Below are 12,305 nucleotides of genomic sequence, written 5' to 3'. Positions count from 1 at the left end.
TGGAAATGATGTTATTAGGAACTGGAGTAAAGTCACCCATGTTATGCTTTAGTAAAGAGCTTGGCTGCATTTTGTCCAGGTCTTAAGGCTCTGTGGAAGTTTCAACTTAAGAGTGATGACCTAGGGTATCTGGCAGTAGAAATTTCTAAGCAGCAAAGCGTTCAAGAAGTGGCCTAGTTGCTTCAAACGGCCAATGCTTATATGTGCGAGCAAAGAAATGACCTGAGCCGGGCGCGGTGGCTCAAGCCTGTAATCCCAGCACTTTGGGAGGCCGAGACGGGCGGATCACGAGGTCAGCAGATCGAGACCATCCTGGCTAACCCGGTGAAACCCCGTCTCTACTAAAAAATACAAAAAACTAGCCGGGCAAGGCGGCGGGCGCCTGTGGTCCCAGCTCCTCGGGAGGCTGAGGCAGGAGAATGGCGTGAACCCGGGAGGCGGAGCTTGCAGTGAGCTGAGATCCGGCCACTGCACTCCAGCCTGGGAGACAGAGTGAGACTCCGTCTCAAAAAAAAAAAAAAAAAAAAAAAAAAAGAAATGACCTGAAACTGGACCTTATATTTAAAAGGGAAGCAGAGTGTAAGAATTTTCATGCTGGCTGATATGGTTAGGCTGTGTCCTCACCCAAATCTCATCTTGAATTCCCATGTGTTGTGAGAGACACCCAGTGTGAGATAATTGAATCATGGGGGGATGTCTTTCCTGTGCTGTTCTCGGGATAGTGAGTAAGTCTCATGAGACCTGATCATTTTCTAAAGAGGAGTTCTCTCTCTCTCTCTTTGCCTGCTACCAGCCATGTAAGACAAAACTTGCTCCTCCTTGCCTTCCACCATGATTGTGAGGCCTCCTCAGCCATGTGGAACTGCAAGTCCATTAAATCCTTTTTCCTGTATAGATCACTCAGTCTCAGGTATGTCTCTATCAGCAGCATGAAAACGGACAAATACACAGGCCACATAGCAGGAAACAAAATCATTTTCAGGACAGAAGTTCAAGCAGGCTGTGGAGTAACCACTTGCTAGGGAGATTAGCCTGACCTAAACGGAGCCAAATGTTAATATCTAAGACAATGGGAAAAAGGCCTTGAAGGCACTTTAGAAGTCTTGGGGCAGTCCCTTCCATCATAGGCCCAGAGGCCTCAGAGAAAAGTGGCTTAGGGGGCCAGGCCCAGGGCCTTGCTTCCCTGTGCTGCCACACTGCTCCCTGCATCCTGGCCACTCTGGCTTCAGCCATGACTCAAAGGGGCCAAGGTACAGCTTGCGCTGCAGCTCTAGAGGGTGCAAGTCATGCCTCGGCAGTTGTCACATGATGTTAAGTCTTCAGATGCTCAGAATGTAAGCATGAATGAGGCTTCCACCTAGATTTCAGAGGATTATGGAAGAGCTTGGGTCCCCAGGCAGAAGCCTGTTGCAGCCCAACAAAGAAACTCTACTAGGGCAATGGCAGGGAGAAATGTGGGATTGGAGCCTCTACACAGAGTCCCCACTGGGACACTGCCTAGTGGATCTATGGGAAGGGGGCCACTGCCTTCCAGACCACAGAATGGTAGATTGGAAGCTTGTAAACTTTGCTTGGAAAAGCCACAAGCACTCCACTCCAACCCTTGAGAACAGCCATGTGTGCTGTACCCTGCAAAGCCACAGGGGTGGGTCTGCTCAAGGTCTTGGGAGCCCACCCCTCATACCAGGGTGTGGGACATGAAGTCAAAGGAGATTATTTTGGAGCTTTAAAATGCGATGACTGTCCTGCTTGGTTTTAGACTTGTGTGATGCCTATTGCCCCTTTCTTTTGGTGAATTTCTTTCTTTTGGAATGGGAATGTTTACCCAATGCTTGTACCACCATTGTATCTTGGAAGCAAATAACTTGTCTTTGATTTTGCAGGCTCATGGTGGAAGGAGAATGAGTCTCTGATGAGACTTAGGACTTTGGACTTGATGCTGGAAATATTTGAGACTTTGGGGAACTACTGGAAAGGTATGATTGTATTTTGTAACGTGAGAGGGACATGATATTTGGGGGCCAGAGATGAAATGATATGGCTTAGATGTCTGTCCCCTCCAAATTTCATGTTGAAATGTAATCCCCAGTGTTGTAGATGGGGCCTAGTGGGAGATGTTTGTGTCATGGGAGTGGATCCCTCCTGACTGTTTTAGCCCCATCCCCTGATGATGAGTGAGTTCTTGCTCTGGTAGTTCACGTGAGATCTGGTTGTTTAAAAGAGTGTGGTGCCTTCTCCCTCTCTCTCTCTTGCCATGTGACGTGCTGGCTCCCTGTCACCTTCTGCCATTATTGTAAGATTTGTGAGGCCCTCGGCAGAAGCAAATGCCAGCATCATGCTTCCTGTAAAGCCTGCAGAACCATGAGCCAATTAAATCTCTTTTATCTGTAAGTTACCCAGCCCCAGATACTTCTTTATATCAATGCAAGAATGGTCTAATATAATCTCACTTGCCACCTCTACTACTAAGCCATTCACAACCTCTGCTTTCAGAGATCCATCTATCCATTCATCTACCCTTCCTTTCATCCACCCATCCATCCATCCATCCATCCATCCATCCATCCATCCATCCATCCATCCATCTTACCCACTTCTTCCTGATTAAGCTGTCAAATTAGGCCACGCTGTTTTTTCATGTCTAGATGAGATGAATTTAAAGCTCTAGTCCAAGGATTCTGAAGTATCTAGAGCTTCACAAGATTTTCATAAATTCCTGGGGGGCTTATTAATTGTGGTCACTTCTGGCTCCAGCCTCCTTATTCTGAGGAAATTCAGTCTAGGGATCACCATGCTTGTTGCTCATGTCTTCTCTTCCCTGTTCTGCACACCATTAACTCAGTTATAGAACTCAGCCATTTTTCTTAACATTCACCAGTGCAACCATTTACATAAGGCATTTACATTGTGAATATATCTTGTAGGTATGGAATAATTTTAGCTCAGAAAAGGAAATCTCAGTGTTACATATTACTATACCTAAATATCCCATGGTCATTTCCACAACTTGAGCTCATCTCACCTCATACTTGATTCCTTTCCTAAAATGAAATCTGATGACAGCTGTTAAAATAAGATACATATTTTTTTTCCTGGCTCCAAATGTATTCAACAGGAATTTATTTTAGAGTGGTCCAAAAACTGAGCCAGGCACTATACCAGGGGCTGGGGATATTGATGAGTCACGTCTGACTCATCCCTGGCTCCAAGAAATCTACAGTACAGTGGGGTGACAGTCACATGACTAGGTAAGTGCAGAAGGTGTTCTAGGTGTGCGCACGGTACAGAGGCAGCTCAGAGGGAGGAGGAGTCTGCTCTCCCTCTTGGGTCCAAAACTGCTTTGATATTTGAATTAAGTCTTGAAGGTAGGTATTCATCAGGCAGATGACAAGAAGAAGTGATTTCTAGGCACAGAGAGCAGCCTGGACTAAGGTACAAAAGTATGCTGGTAAATGTTCACGTACCTGTTCTTGAAAAAGAAAAAGCCTAGTGTCTGCTTATTTGTAGTGACTTCTTCTGATTTCCGCAGTGTACATATTCCCATCTAGGTTGATTTCAGGCTACCAAAGCAATATCACTGAATGCAATGTTGGGAAGGGATATGCACCCTTAGTCTCCATGAGCTGGTAAAAGCCCGTGCCCACACCACTGAATGCAGAAGAGCTGAACACAGGGGGTGCTAAATTTTGCCCATAGAATGTAACTTCCTAAAGTCAGGGACTTCTGGTCTTTGGTTTACTGTTCCCTACCACTCTTAACAGTAGTCTGGGATGGAACTGGCACTTGATAAATATTTGTTAAATGAATGAATGAATGGATGGAGGCTGTTATAAGGCCTATAATGTGTGTAGACTTTTGCCCCAAGGGTATAGGAAGTCAGGGAACATTGCTAGAGGTAAGAAGGGCCCCGAAGAGTTTGGAGGTTTACATGGATTGTTGTGAAAGCAGTGGGGAAGTGGAGGAGTGCAGTGAGGTGAGACTGGTGACAGTCAGAAGACTACTGCAATAATCCTAGCAGTAGTTTATTATGTCTGATAGGAGAGGGTGTGTGGGAATGGAGAAAAGGTAAAGATTTTAAACAGGATCTGATGTCATCAAATTTGCATTTTAGACTAATCACTTTGCAGTACTGTGAATCACTGGGCCTTTATGTCCCTCCTCCCTTGAATTGTTCTGTTGTTTCACTTGAATCGTTTCAATGTCTAATCCACGCTTCACTGGTGTTTGCCTCCACTTGGTTATGCAGGACACTTTCTCCCCATGGTTTCCAGAGGCTGTCATTGATGAAAAGTCCTGTCTGCTACCATACTGTGGCAGCCCTGTCATGGAGTAGACCTTCTTCCTGCCAGTGTTGTGGGACTCATTTCCCCAGAACCTTGACCTTAAATGCTAAATAGAGTGGTGCATGCAACATCTTTCCTTTATCAATGATAGAAACAGTAGGTGCAATGAAAGGCAGCAAGGGGCAGGTCCTCAGGAGTGGTTGGTCTCTCCCGCCAAAGTCCTGTCTTCTGCAAGTGGGCTTGGTGCAAGCAGGCAGTTTGTTGCTCTGGGCCACCCCCATTCAGGCCTTTGGAAATTTGAGGGTCAGCAGCACCTCTTTCTCCATCTGTGTTATATTTTGTCATAGGGGGACAGAGTAGTCCTAATGCCTCACAGATTTCTAGTGACCCTGCCTGCCTGCCCCCAGGGTTTAAATGGGAGTCCATGGAAACTGACTCAGGGGACAAACACAGTGACGAAGACCACAGTACTGTGGGAGCTGCCCCTCTTATTTTGAGGAGAAGGTTTGTCTTACTGGGCCAATCTCATGCACCCAGCTCCTTCTTCACTTAGTGGGAGGTTTCTCTCTTCTGCCGAAAGCAAGCTCACTCATCCCCCCGTTTCTGCTGGACAAGCGTAGACACTGCTGTGTCCAGTGGTGCATCCTGCTGAGGGTCATGCTAGATGTTGAGTGCAGCTCTGTGTCCAGATCTCATTCCCTTTCCTTGACTTTGGGGCTTACTTTTTGCAGGTTGACCCTCAACCTTTCTTGGTCAGGAATGCTGAAATTCCCAACTTTGTTTTTCTCCTTACTTGGGTTAGAGTTACTTAGGTCAGGCTAAGGGAGAGACTAATAGGCCAGACGGGAGTAACAGAGGGCTGTGTGGTGCAGAGTGGGGCTGCCGCCTGTTCCCTCCCTCCCCAGGGCTGGCTTTCTGGTGAAGGGGGAGCAGAGGTTTTAGACCCTTCCTAACTCTCACTTTTGGCTACCACTGAGAGGGCCTACATCCCCACATTCCTGGGACTTTGAAACCTGCTGACTTCTTGCTCTTCAATAAAGAAAATTCACCAGGGGTTTATTTAATAACAGTCCACTATCCCACTGTGCCTGCAGATTATTTGGCGATTTGGCTAGTTGAACTGTCAATCTTAGATTGCTCTCATTTGATTTCCTCCCTAGCGTCATTGTTTTTTGGGGAGACTCAGATACTTCAGTATAGTATAGCTTTCCATGTTATAAATTTTAAAGACTGAAAGTTTTTAATAATACTGGCTGGACTTTCTCCATTTAGGGTAGGCATACCTCATTATTTATTCTACAGATTTTGGAGTTCCCCCTTTTCCATAGGTGAGCTTGGAACTGAGTGCCAAACTGTTTTAGACTTATCCTGAAAGGCTGGGAGTACAATGCCACAGACGCCACTGAGCAGGGGAGCCAATTGCTTTATAATTTCTTAAGAGAGATTGCTTCTTAAGGAAGCTATAGTTCTATTCATGTCCCCAGTGACCCATTATTTATTTCCAGAGCAAAAATCAATCATCCCTGTTGCTCCTGGGGTGATACGGGAAATCTTCAGGAAGAAAGATGACACTGCTTCACAGCTATGACAGTTGTGAGTCATGGGGACTTGGATGTGTTTCCAATGGACCCTCTAATGTTGCTGGCCAGTAGGCATTGCCCCAGGCCTGCCTTCCTTGGGCTGAGGAGTTGGCCTGGCCAATTGCCTGTTCCCTCCAGCTGCTGGCTTCTGAGCTCCAAATAGCCTCAAGCCTTTACTGAAGATAGAAACAGGAGGTGCAATGAGAGGCAGCAAGTACCAGGACTTGTGAGGCATCAACTGGGATATCCTATCTCACATGGCACTCCACATCTACCACGCTTTCCACCTGCCACTTTGCCATCCTCTCCAGGGCTTGGCTTGGGAATAAGCCTTCTCACCATCCCTCCTCCCATCTGCTCTGTTTTGGAGGTTCAGTCCACAAAGCCTTTGGCTCTTCAAACTCTGTCAGGACAGTCAGTCCCTTTCTTAGAGACATTCATTGGCTTTGATGATTAGGGTTCTGGGTGCCTATGTTACAGCAGCCCATGTTTATGGGTACTTGTACTCAGAGCCTCTTTCACCTTTGCTTAGAAGGGTCTTATTCAGGCCTCAACGTCCCACAGTGGAAGGGCTCGGTCTTGCTCCTGGATGGAAAGATGACACTGAGGCCTGACTTTAGTTCTCCCATCCCCAGAAGAGGAGAAAGTCACTTTTTTTTTTTTTTTTTAACCAGCACCATGATTTCCTTGAAGATCTCCCATGTGGCTAAAGAATTTTTCAATTTGGCAGGGGTTTTGCTGCAGGAAACTTTTTTTCTAACCGTAACCTCCAAACCTCATAGTAACCTAAAGAATATCCCAATAATTCACCTAGCTTACTCTCCTTTCTCCTTAAAGTGCAAATCTTGCAAAACTATCTAGTGCTTATTCATACCCTTTTCCCAAAGTTTGTAGCTCAAGGCATCTGCTATTTTAGGTAGGAAGAGGAGAAGCCCATATGATCACGGTTTTCTGGATCACTTGTCACAGTCTCATTATGCAGTTGTGCAAATGAGTTGTTTCAATCAGGCAAGGCACAGTGACCTTGACCACCCAAGTCAGGTCAAGGAAAAAGGGGCTTATTATAAACATAGACATGGAAAGAAAGCACTGAACAATGGACAGGTTCCACAATATCTCTGTGAATAGTTTCCTCCAAGCTGTGCATTCTGCCTCCTGTCCCTCTGCTATCCTCTTATCATTTGCATGTCTCTCTACAACTGTGCCATTGTCCTTTCTCCATGAGCTGACTTCCTCCCTTTACTCACGGCTCCTGCTGTCTTATGGTTTTGAGATGGTTCATTGTGACTTATCTCATTTGAATTCTACATCATGAACTTTGGGTTTCAATTCCCATTAACTGGCTTATCTCTCAGCCATAGTGTGCCGACGAATCTATGGGCGTCCACCTCTGCCTCATCTGTTTTGGTTGGCAGGTGGAGACCATGTGGGACCAAACGTTGGTCCATGTATCCAGGGCTATGCAGGACATTGTCCCTCAGTAGGGACTATGAGAATGGCAAGCACACTGAAGTGGATTCATCCCAACATTAGTTTTGTTATGATGAAGGTTGGAGCTTTTCTCTCTCCTTTTCAAATAAAGGCAGGGAAGGAAGGTGGGTCTGAAAGGCAGGTGGACTCTGGGCATTACTGTGGGCACAAACTTCCCTTAGGAAGAGCCTGGTGATTTGTGAGGAAATGACCTCATTGTTAAATAGAAGAATGCATCCAGGATTCTTATTATGTCTGCTGAGAATGACCCTTCATGGACTCTGCAATCTGAAGCAGGTGGGGAGAGAGGTCGGGAAGGGCTGTTTCTCCTGTAACTCTCGCCCAAGCTTGCCCAAAGGCGACCATACGACTGGCGTTCATGGGCTAGTCAGAAGAGAGAAACGTAGTGCCCCTCTGTCTTATACCTGCTAAGGATGCTAAGAGCGGGCGTGTCTTGAGAAACAGTACATAGACTCTGGATGGGGAATAAAGGGAAAGATCTCTAGAGATCAAGAAAAGAGCTGCACAAAAAGAAAACACATTTTCGGTGGGGAGCTGTTTCCTTCCATGTGGCGGGGTGATTATTTTAGCCTCTGGAAAGAAGCTCCCTCACTCCTACCAGGGAAGAAAGAGGGGCTTAAGCTGCTTGGATTGAATGTGGAAAGATTTTACTGAGCATGCTCAGCTCAGCCTGGCCCTCTTTTTCGTGGGGGGAGCTGTCCCTAGGGTCAGAAGTTTCTTCTGTGGCTCTGGATCTCCTGAGCAGTTCACTTCCTGCCACAGGAAACCTGTCCTGCATCAGGGTTTCCAGGGATCTTCTGGGTGTATCAGGCAGGATAGGCTAACCGGTGAAACAAACAACTTGCAAACATTCCATAGCTGAACAAAAATAAATGTTTGTTTCTCACTTATGTCACTGTTCAGTGAGGACTGGTGGTAAAGAAACAGTCTCTATTCCATGCAGTAATGCTGAGACCTAGTGTTCTTCCTTCTGGTGGCTTTGCCCTCTTCTAAGCCCTGAGAGTCCTCTTCATTCAGCTTGCAAATGAGGGGAGGGTGTGAAAGCGTGAAACACACTTGGGAAATTTTTATGGACTGTTAGGAGAGTGCACAGAATTTTTTTCCACATTCCATTGGCCAAAATTCAATCACATGAACAGAGTTAACCATAAGGGAGGCTGAGAAAGATATAGCATAGCTGTGCCCAGAAGAGGGGACAAACACAGACATGGGTGAACAGTAGCTGTTAATGCCACAGTGGGGAAGATCAGTTCTAGAGTTCACTGTTAGCAGGCTTTCTTGCCTGTAGGCACAAGCTACATTTGTTAGTAATAAGGGTGTTGTTTTAGTCTCTTCTCTGTTCTCTTTATTTTATAATCTGTTCAAGATGCTCATGAGGAAAAAAGAAGTGATATTTGGACGTCTCAACTCCAACATTTTGTGCATGGCCTGGGAACATTGAGAAATATAACAAAGCAGTTGAATAAGAAATCGGGATATATTTTGGACATTAATTTTCTTTGAACTTTTAATTACAAGGTGAAGAGAATATGATTTTGGATTTTAACTCCTTTGGGGTTTAATATCTTTGTACGTTAATCATTGAACCATTTAATTTTAATTTCAGAAAATTCATGATGAGAAGGAGTTTATATTCTAATTTGGAACATCTTGTAATTGGTATTTTATTGCTGGAGTATCTTTTTTTGTCATTTTTTTTTTCTTATTATACTTTAAGTTCTGGGATACATGTGCAGAATGCGCAGGTTTGTTACATAGGTATACACATGCCATGGTGGTTTGCTACACCCATCAACCTGTCATCTACATTAGGTATTTCTCCTAATGCTATCCCTCCCCTAGCCTTCCAACTGCTGACAGGCCCCAGTGTGTGACGTTCCCCTCCCTGTGTCCATGTATTCTCATTGTTCAGCTGACACTTATGAGTGAGGACATGCAGTGTTTGGTTTTCTGTTCCTGTGTTAGTTTGCTGAGAATGATGGTTTCCAGCTTCATCCATGTCCCTGCAAAGGACATGAATTCATCCTTTTTTATGGTTGCATAGTATTCCATGGCGCATATGTGCCACATTTTCTTTATCCAGTCTAACATTGATGGGAATTTGGGTTGGTTCCAACTCTTTGCTATTGTGAATAGTGCTGCAATAAACAAATGTGTGCATGTGTCTTTATAGTAGAATGATTTATAATCCTTTGGGTATATACCCAGTAATGGGATTGCTGGGTCAAATGGTATTACTGGTTCTAGATCCTTGAGGAATTGCCACACTGTCTTCCACAGTGGTTGAACTAATTTACACTCCCACCAAAGTGTAAAAGCATTCCTATTTTTCTACAGCCTCTCCAGCATCTGTTGTTTCCTGGCTTTTTAATGACTGCCATTCTAACTGGCGTGAGATGGTATCTCATTGTGGTTTTGATTTGCCTTTCTCTAATGAGCATTGATGATGACCTTTTTTTATGTTTGTTGGCCACATAAATGTCTTCTTTTGAGAAGTGTCTGTTCATATCCTTCACCCACTTTTTGATGGGGGTGTTTTATTCTTATAAATTTGTTTTAAGTTCTTTGTAGATTCTGGATACTAGCCCTTTGTTAGATGGATAGATTGCAAAAATTTTCTCCCATTCTGTAGGTTGCCTGCTCACTCTGATGTTAGTTTCTTTTGCTGTGCAGACGCTCTCTAGTTTAATTAGATCCCATTTGTCAATTTTTGCTTCTGTTGCCATTGCTTTTGGTGTTTTAGTCATGAAGTCTTTGCCCATGCCTATGTCCTAATGGTATTGCCTAGGTTTTCTTCTAGGGGTTTTATGGTTTTAGGTCTTACATTGAAGTTTTTAATCCATCTTGAGTTAATTTTTGTATAAGGTATAAGGAACAGGTCCACTTTCAGTTTTCTGCATATGGCTAGCCTCTTTCCCCAACATAATACATTAAATAGGGAATCCTTTTCCCATTGGTTGTTTTTGTCAGGTTTGTCAAAGATCAGATGGTTGTAGATGTGTGGCATTATTTCTGAGGCCTCTGTTCTGTTCCATAGGTTTATATATCTGTTTTGGTACACAGTACCATGCTGTTTTGGTTACTGTAGCCTTGTAGTATAGTTTGAAGTTAGGTAGCGTGATGCCTCCTTGCTGTAGTATCTTAATGTTGTCATTGAATTTTGCTGTAGAACATACGATGGTCTATATTTAGAGTGACCATATAATTTATCACTCAAACTAGATAGTTTTGAGAGAGAAAGGAGGCTATATTAATGATTTTGCTGGGATAACAGGCAAAAACCTGGACTGTCTTGGGTGCATTGGTGTTTATGGTCACCTCAGTTACATTGGGCAATTCGGAATAGCATACTTTGGAAAGAGAAATGGAATAAGGAATGGATTTGCAGTCTTTTAGAAATTTAATTAGTAAATTTTCTGACCCACATTAGAGCTCCCTGGGGATGAATTTTAACTTGTCCACTGATGTTCCCAAAAGTATCTACAGAGAAGCTGTATGAGTTAGGGTTCATCCAGGCAAGGAAAGAGAAACCACACTAGGTATTTCAGATAGACAGACTCAATGCAGGGAACTTATCCCATGGCTATTGGAGGACTGAAAGAGCAGGAAGGAGGAGTAACATAGAAATTCTAACTGCAGAAAACTGCTAATATTCCTAAGACTGGAGGAACAAAAAGTAAAGGGTAGAATTGTCCTGAGAGTTCAGAAGAGGCCCCAGGGCTGATGCTGGGACTCTGGGGGTGAGCTCCATGCAACTGAGGACTAATAGTGCCTGGATGCTGCTAGTAACTGAGAAGATGGCAAGGCTGGGGCTTGGAGGAAGAACTGCCCACTGCCACCCCTGATCTCCCCCCTGCAATTATGTTCTTGCTTGCTTCTAGTCTCCTGCCTATCTCCTTTTGGCAGACAGTAAGTCAATGATTGAGGTAGTCTGAGAAATTTGGTTTGCAAAGTACTTGCCCCACCATCAAGAGAAGGGAATAGAAAGGTGGCTTTGGAGCTGAGAAACAATAGGGAAATAAAGGGCACAGGTGCAATGGTTGGCACTGGGGGAGTGCCTGTTGAAGAGGGAGCAGAATGCTCTTGCTGGAACTTCTGATCTCTGAGGATCACCACAGGCTTAAACTGAGCATGGGCTTAGGAGTTAAGTGCAAATGAGTAAATAACAGACAGTTGGGGATATCGGGGTGGGTTCTTCTTTTCCATTCCTGATGTCTTCTTTCACTGTGGAGATGTCACATTCCCAATTCCTATTTGCCGTTCAATCACTCTGATGAAAAGGAATGGCTGAACCATGCATCATGAATTTGCAGAGAATAAACCAAGCACGCTCAGCTCTGCCTTCCCCTTCTCTTGGGAGTAGGCTGCTTACAGGAAGCTGATGTTCTCCTCTGCCCCTCCATGTGTAAACATTACCTGTGCGTTCATTGAGTTAATATTTATTGGTATCTACTCAATTTTGGGTGTGATTCTGTCCTTGGGAATACAACATTGAATCAAACAAAGATCTTTGTCTCATGGGAAATATCAACAATAAACAATAAACATAGCCAATAAGCACATCGTACAGTATGTTAAAAAGCAACACATACTACTACAAAAGAAAAATGCCGGATGGTCGGGCATCCGGATTGCTGGGCTGGCAGCTGCAGTATTAAATGATGTAGTCTGGGTGGGCCTCTCTTAGAAAGTACTATGTGGGCAAAGATCCGAGGAAAGCAAGGATGTTGGACAAGCAGATATCTGGGGAAAACATATTGTCAGAGGGGGAAGTGCTCAAGTTCATGGGGAGGTGGCTCAGAAGCTCATTCTGACAAACATGAGTGCTGTTTGTTGCTCAAACTCACAACCCTGGCAAATGCCATCGACTTTGAGGTGAATCTTGACTATTCTCTTCCTCAATTCAAGCAATCACCTGTCCCCAGTAGGAGCAGGGCATCAGGTTCTTGCC

The sequence above is a fragment of the Macaca thibetana genome, chromosome 3 (genome assembly GCF_024542745.1).
Source record: "Macaca thibetana thibetana isolate TM-01 chromosome 3, ASM2454274v1, whole genome shotgun sequence".
NCBI classification, from domain to species: Eukaryota; Metazoa; Chordata; class Mammalia; order Primates; family Cercopithecidae; genus Macaca; species Macaca thibetana.
Note: the sequence above shows the minus strand (reverse complement) of the source record.